The sequence below is a fragment of the Canis lupus genome, chromosome 1, assembly GCF_003254725.2.
Source record: "Canis lupus dingo isolate Sandy chromosome 1, ASM325472v2, whole genome shotgun sequence".
NCBI classification, from domain to species: Eukaryota; Metazoa; Chordata; class Mammalia; order Carnivora; family Canidae; genus Canis; species Canis lupus.
Genome location: NC_064243.1, coordinates 92,277,073 through 92,284,467, shown reverse-complemented (window position 1 = coordinate 92,284,467; position 7,395 = coordinate 92,277,073). Strand labels below are relative to the sequence as shown.

Below are 7,395 nucleotides of genomic sequence, written 5' to 3'. Positions count from 1 at the left end.
TGCAATAATTTCCAGAGAAACTCTCAGATTCAGTTGTCAAGGGTAACACTAATGTCAAATTTGGACATTGGTAACCACAGTAAAACTTTTGGGAGAAAGATTATAAAAAACAAAATTATCTATTGATGGTTGGATAAGAGATCTGCCTCATCTTTACGGTTCTATAGCAATCTCTGCCTTTTATAAATTCAAGAGGACTTCTCAACTGGGATGTGGTAATTTCATTTTCTCTAAAATATCAATGTAATCACATAAAAGGGAAAAAGGCCCCGGGAGAAGTTCCCTTGCTATTAGCAGTAACATACATAAAACTCTTCCCAGAAAAGGGCTGTTAATCATGTAATTGGAAAGGGCCCTACGAAATCATTTATGCCATCTTGGACAGATAAATGAGCATCCTAACCTTAAAAATATATCCAAGGAAGAAGATTTAAACTCTTCTTTTGTTGGCTTAATTATGCTGGGCATTGCCTTGGAGCCTTGGTAAAAGGCCCTGGTGATTCCAGTTCTTCCAACAGATATTTATTGAGCATCTACTGTGTGCATAACACTGTAGGTGAAACAAGGAAATATGAAACACGGTCTTTGGCAGCAAAGAAGTTATAATCTACTTACAGAGATAAAAAACATGGAAGTGGAAGAATTTCCCATGGTATGAAATGGCTTTAAAAGGATTTCTGGAGGAAGGGGGGAACCTTTTGGGTTTTGATAAGAGAATATTCCCATATATCCAGTTTTTATCCAATTATCCCTGTTCTTCATTCCTGACACCTCGTTCCCTCTGCCTCTATTCTACCCGCTTTCTTGCCTTAGTTGAAGCTTTCATCATTTTCCACCTACACTATTACAAGGGACTTTGAATTTGCCCAGTTACAACCACCAGTGTCTTTAACAATTTCCACTCAGTGCTGTGAGAGAATGATCTTTAGTATACAGGCCTAATGGTTTTTTCCAGGGCTGGCATTACGGTGAGGTGAATGAAGCACTCGCCTTGGGTGCAAAATATAAGGGGCTGCCAGAAAATTCAGTCATCAAGATAACCAATGTTTTAATGAAAAACATTTTAAGCAATAATGAATGCAAATAATCCATAATGAACACAATGTCAAAATATTAAATAAAAGCAGGATCTGATTGTGCCGTGCTAGGCCATACTGGATTCCGAGGCTAACGTAAAAATGTGTGCCCCTAGATGCTTGTTTTTTCGTATTTTGTTTTGTTTTTATGTATTTTTAAATGGCTGCTTTCTAGACCATTCAGATAGATTCAGAAAAATACTGACAAGTTGAATAGCAGGTGTAATAAAACTCACGACATTATTTTAAGTTTACATACTTTAATTGTACCCCCCTACATAATTTATTGTAATTTTATTATCTTGGCTTTGATAAATACAAACTCACCAATTCAACAATATTTTCAAAATCTATTTCCTGCCTCGATGCCTTTGTTCCTACTACTGTTTTCATGTGGAATGCTCTTGTCCAAATGTATACCAGATAAATGGGTATAGATTTTCCAGAGATAAGCTTTTCCTGAACCACCCGCTCCTGCTCCCTCTCCTTAGACAGAATTAACCACTCTTCCTTTGTGCTTTTCACTGTAGCCAGTGAGAACCTCTGTCAAAACACCTGGGGCATTTCGGGTGTATGTATTTTACTGTTTGTCTTCCACTAGAATGCAGCAAGGATTGCTCTTACACATCACTGAATTGTCAGTGTCCACTACAAGAGCTGGGACTCTGTGGGTACTGAATATTAGTTGAATGGCTGAATTAATGAACAACTGCAAAAATGAGTTAAGCATATTAGAAGAAAAGTCCATAGAAAAGCTTTGTTGGAGAGTTATGAGATACTTTAGACAAAGCTAAACATTTATGTTCAAACAGCAAAAATACATAAATAATTACTGCAAAACATCCAATTTAGTGGATTAATTAGTTGCTTAGCTGAATTGTACTTAAAATTGTATGGTTGACTGACATTTTAGCAAGCCCAATCTGTTGGTCCTCTGTTGAAGGGAGAACTTTGGGCGGGGAGACAAAATAAAAATGCAGTGATAGTTTGTTGTGATGTGACAGTGGCCTTTAAGAGGTGATGGAAAAGGACAAAGCAGAGTCTGGATGGAAGAGTTATAGAGAAGTATTCCATTGCATTTGATAACTAAGAGGTAGGATGCCAAATGCAGTCTTTCTGAAACTCTGCATGGCTGAAGTTTCAGATATAGTTCAATATTAAGATCCTTGTCATTATCCATGTCTGTTATATCCATTAAGCACACAGGAGACCAAACCAGCATCCACGAGTTTTCCACAGGCCTGTTAAAATGTTTGAGATGTTACCGTCTCCCACCCCTAAAACATCATTCACTCCAAAACAAGAAAATTGCAATATTGAAATTAGCAAGTGTTTAATTAAGCCTCTGTAACAATATGAAATAGCAAAAATGTTTTATTGGCTCCACAATATGCGAGGAAGATAGTAGTATTGAAACAAACAGGTGTTTAATTAAATACCTCTAAGTTGTGGCAGTAGGTCAACTAGTTGAGGGCAACTCAACTCTGGTCTTCTATATGTGCATTACATTTAATGCAGAATGTGAGTGCATTTTAATATACATAATAAAAGGCAGGCAGCCTCCAAAAGTAAGGGTTCATAGAGCCTGGGAATGATGAAAACAACCTTATGTACGTGCTCAGTTGTAGTTCACGTCATGCTGACCATTATCTCTGCACCTCACCGGTGAACTCTGAAGGGTGAGTCAAGATCCATAGGATACGACTACAGCTGCAGTGGTTTCTAAGCATCTGAGCCGGAATCTTAAATGAGAACTTGTCATGAAATTCTACATTCTTTAGTTGATCTATTTTTTCAGTTAACATTGTGTTAGTTTTATTAAAAAAAAAAAAAGAAGTTTAAAGGACACATTTTAACTAACACTAATGCTACTGAAGATATATAGTCACGTAGCAAATATTTCTCCGTAATTGGTGGTTATCCATATGGGATGATGACCTGATTATACCTACAAATGCTTATGAAATGTACTTTGGTTTTACCCCACCATTGCATGGGGAAGTTCTTTGGAGTGCAAGGGATAGCAGGTACACCTAGGTTGAATTTAGTCACTGAATTCTAGAATGGTCTGTAGGATCAATAACTAAGAACATTATTAGCCTGTTCGTCAACTGTCTTGCAGCTATCTTGCAACTATGGATAGTTCTTTCAACTATCCATAAGTTGCTACATTTGTGCCATTTTTAAAAGCCTGTTGTTCTTAGGGACTCCGTGTAACGAACTGGTTTACTGAGCGGAGCCCTTATCTATAGTTGATCTCTCACTATGGCAGTGTATATAGGGGGTAGGGTACAAGTATGAGCAGCAGGGTCTCATTGATGAACAGGCCTGGCTCCTACCTGCAGTTACCTTAGCAGGTGTAATTGTTACAGAGAATGCCAAAGGGACTTGCATTATAATTCTATTGCTGTGGACCAATGCCCACGTTTTTCTGCAGAAACTAGAGGCACAGCTAGAAATGACTACTCACCATTTTCCAGATAAGTAAATTGTCTTTCAGTAACTTGATCTGGCCACCAAGGGAAATGGAAGTTTAATTCATAGGAGAGGGAGAAAATTGCTGTTATCCCTGCCTTGGAGCAGATTCATGAGGGTTCGATTCTGGAAAGAATAAAATTTGGAACCTGAACCATTTTATTTTGTTTTTTCTCTGCTTTGTCAATTGACTCGGAGTTATTCCTGGACATTAGATCACTGAGAATACTCATTTGCTCGATTTATTTTATGCTTCTCCTTCCATTTCTCTTCAGTTCCTTCTAATGGTTGTTTGACAGAGACTATCCGTATCCACAAACCCCTGAATTCTGCTAATCATGAGGTTTTATTTCCTCTCCCTCTTACAGATCAAACAATCAAGGCACAGTGATTTCCCCAGGGCCACACAGTCCTTGGGTGCTAAAGCTTTCATGAGATGTTGCATTTCACCTTTCTGGCCGCAGGATTTTTTTCTACCCGGGGCTCAAAGGACCCTTGGCTATTTCTTCTGTTTCTCAATTCAAATTCTGAAAAGGCCAAACAGAACTGCTAATGTTCACAATTCAACAAAAACATCTGTTATAGGCAGTTGCTGACTGATTATAATATTCGTCTTCTCTGCCAGTTCTAAATTGGACCTGAGAGAATTTCCACATTTGCTGGTAAACTCTTAAATGCTCCATACTGGAGCATTTTCCTGAGAGGAGAAATAGCTCACATATCTCTTCTTAACACCTATGAAGAAAATTGCCCCCAAATGGTAAACTGTGACTTCTTGTGGGAGGGAAAAAGCGGAATCTTTCTTGATTTGCCTGAGAAGCTAACAACTCCTTCTCCCACCCAAATCTAGCAACTGAGTCTACCTGGATCCGCATAGTGTGCCTCCCTGCCCTGGGATGGGCGAACCGAATGAATGCGTACCTAACGTCAGCCACTCCACTGGTGCATGGAATCCACTCTTGTTCTTCTGCTTGCAGAATCTGCTTCTGCTGCTAATCCTTTCACATTGCCAATTTTTTCTCTCTCCTACATCCTTCACATTAGCATACATAGATGCTATAATATCTCCCATTAAAAAAAAATCAGCCCTTTCCTTATTTCATATCCCCTCTAGCCCTGTCCCATTTTTCTGCTGGCTCCTTTATTGTGAAATTTCTCGAAAGGGTTGGCTGTGCTTCCTGTTTTCAGGCCTTCTCCCTTGATCTCTCCCCTGCCCACACCAACCAGACTGCCATCACTACAATTCCGCTGAAACCAGTCTCCTGGAGGTCACAGTGACGAGGGTGACCATATGTTCTTGTTTGCCCAGGACGGTCCCAGTTTACATGTGTTGTGTTGGCAGAATTATTAATAACTTTAAAAAGTCATGGTTTGGACAGAAATTGCATGGGCTATAAATCATCTTCCCAATGACCTCCATCTTGCAAACTTTCCCGGTCATTTCTCGCTACTTTATTTCTCAACATCCCAGCAGTCCTTCTCATTGACCTCTAAATGTGGGCATAGTGCCAGGCTTTCAAATCACCTGTCCTCACTCCTCTTGTTGCTTCTTGCTCCATATTCTCCCCATAAGTCATCTCATACAGTCCTAGGGCTTTGAGCCCTATCTATATTTTGATGGCGTGCACATTTCTACCTGTTTGGGACCATCTTCCCTGAACTCCAAACCCACCTTCGCTGCCCATTTGGTAGTTCCACCTGTTTGTCTACTATGCAACTCAAATTTAACATGGCCCGAACAGAACTTTTAATTCTCTCCCATCCTGTTCTTCCCTTAGGGCTCTCAGTGAATCACATCACCATTGTCTCAGCTCCTGGAGTAAAAAAAAAAAAATCTATACTTCATCCTCTTCTTACTTTCCTTTCTCCATAACCTGTATCCAATCTTCAGCAAATTGTACTACTGCCTATTTCAAAACCTGTCATCATCCTCACCACTTACCATCCTCCTAGTCTGAGTCACCCTCTGTCCTCACCAGGACCACCGGTGGGTTTGCTTTGACTCCTGCTCCTGCACTGAGCAGTTACAGGTATACTTTCCCAATGCATATCAGGTTATGTTCCTCTTCAGCTCAGACCTTCTATAGGCTTTCTAGAGGGCAATGAGGATAAAAATCTAGATTTCTGTCCATTGCTTAGAGGGTCCTGGTTTCCTCCATTTCTCTGAGCTCATTTGTTAGCACTCTGTCCCTTTCTTTCTCTGTTCTATCCACCAGAATGACCTTTGTGCTATAATTCAAACATGCCCTGCTTCTTCCTGCCTCAGGACCTTTGCCCTTGTAGTTCCCCCACCTGGAAGCTCTTCCTCTGTGCCTTTTCATGGCTTTACTCTCTTACTTCATCAGGTTTAACACCCCCCCCCCAACTAAGATAGCACCCCTATTGCTCTGTATCCCTTATACTGCTTCATTTTTCTTTCTGGCACTTACCACTACTCAAAATTGTAGTGCCTTTGGGTATGTTTATTGTCTGCCCCCTCCATAATAATATAAGTTCAGAAAACAAAGATCTTGTGTGTCTTTTTCGTCCCTAAATCCATAGTGTCTAGTTTAATATCATCATATAGTAGATGGTCAATTAACATGTACTGAAGAAATGAATGAATCACAGTTTTAAACCAAGTGAATTCAGAATTCTGAGCACTCCTAATCTTATCAAATATCTGTTCCCCTCTGCATTTGTTGAATATTTCTTTTATTATCTGCATTTTCAAAGACCTGTCTAGTTGAGGTATACTCCCATAGCCTGTAAATTCCCAAAAGGCAGCAGTTGAGGAGCTAATTAATCTAATTTAGCCTCCAAAGAGCTACACATCACTGTGCCTAAATTTTTTGTGTCCCTCTTAAGATAACCATGTTGAGCCAAAAAGACAATCGTGGATGTTCCAGCTGTAAACAGCCCTACACTTTCTTTCTTGCTAATTTCTTACTCAGTATCCACATGTTTTAATTTGGCTTCACATCTGACTCCAGACCTACTTTTGGGAATGGGTTGGGGTGCAGGAAAGCTTAAGAGATCCATATATAATTCTCCCAATTTTCAAGAGAAACGAAAACATACTCAAACTGTCAGAAGAAAGAAGAGTCAGAAGTGCATAGCAAATCAGTTATTTATGTAAAATGTGAAAAAATAGAAATTACAGTCTTTCACCAGTAAAAATATGTATCATAACTCCATCTATGCACTCAGTACCTCCTTGTCACCTTCAATGTTGTCATGTGACTCTGTCTCCCACTAGTCTGGGTACTCAGGAGCCCCTTGTGATTCTCCAGCGTGTCTTGGTCTCTTTGTCATTTATACCCACATATTCTCATTGGGAAAGCCCAAACCCCACCAATGGCCCGTTAGCTGGCATTTCAGCTGGGACAGACAAAGCCCTTGGTTGTTTGTGGGGAGGGTTCTGGGCACAGGCAGAGTTTTAAAGTGCTTTATAATATGGTAGGTACTGCAAGCCAAGAGCTCTCTAAATTGCAGCATAAATAAGGTTTGTGATGACGGAATGTTTTGTCACAAAGACATCAATTCCACTGAAGAAGTCATAGGTATCAGAACTCACCTGGCCTGGATACAATTTCCTGCAAGACTGCCACCACTTGTACTGTTTTACACTCCCTGAAAGAATTTCTATTAATTTGACTTCCCAATTATTCTGATACCAGAAAAAAAAGGGTCTCCACTGGGTTCTCCCCCAAAGTAAATTAATAACTTATCATTTTATCTTAACCTTTCAAATACTAATTTCTTTTAATTCAGTAATTTTGCTTTATTTCCTATGGAAAGAATCAGCAATATAATTTAAAAACTTTGTATGTTTATGATGACACTATTTATAATGGTGAAAAAT

The 7,395-nt window shown here is 39.5% G+C and overlaps 1 long non-coding RNA gene across 1 annotated transcript; it reads right to left on the bottom strand.

Annotated features, from left to right (window-relative positions):
* Positions 1 to 2,392: 2,392 nt before the first annotated feature.
* On the bottom strand, positions 2,393 to 7,011 carry LOC112644794 (uncharacterized). Its single transcript, XR_003126763.3, has 3 exons — positions 6,744 to 7,011; positions 3,547 to 3,677; positions 2,393 to 2,818 (listed from the first exon to the last, which is right to left on the bottom strand). It is a non-coding gene; the product is annotated as an uncharacterized LOC112644794 (long non-coding RNA).
* Between the last annotated feature and the right edge of the window lie 384 nt (positions 7,012 to 7,395).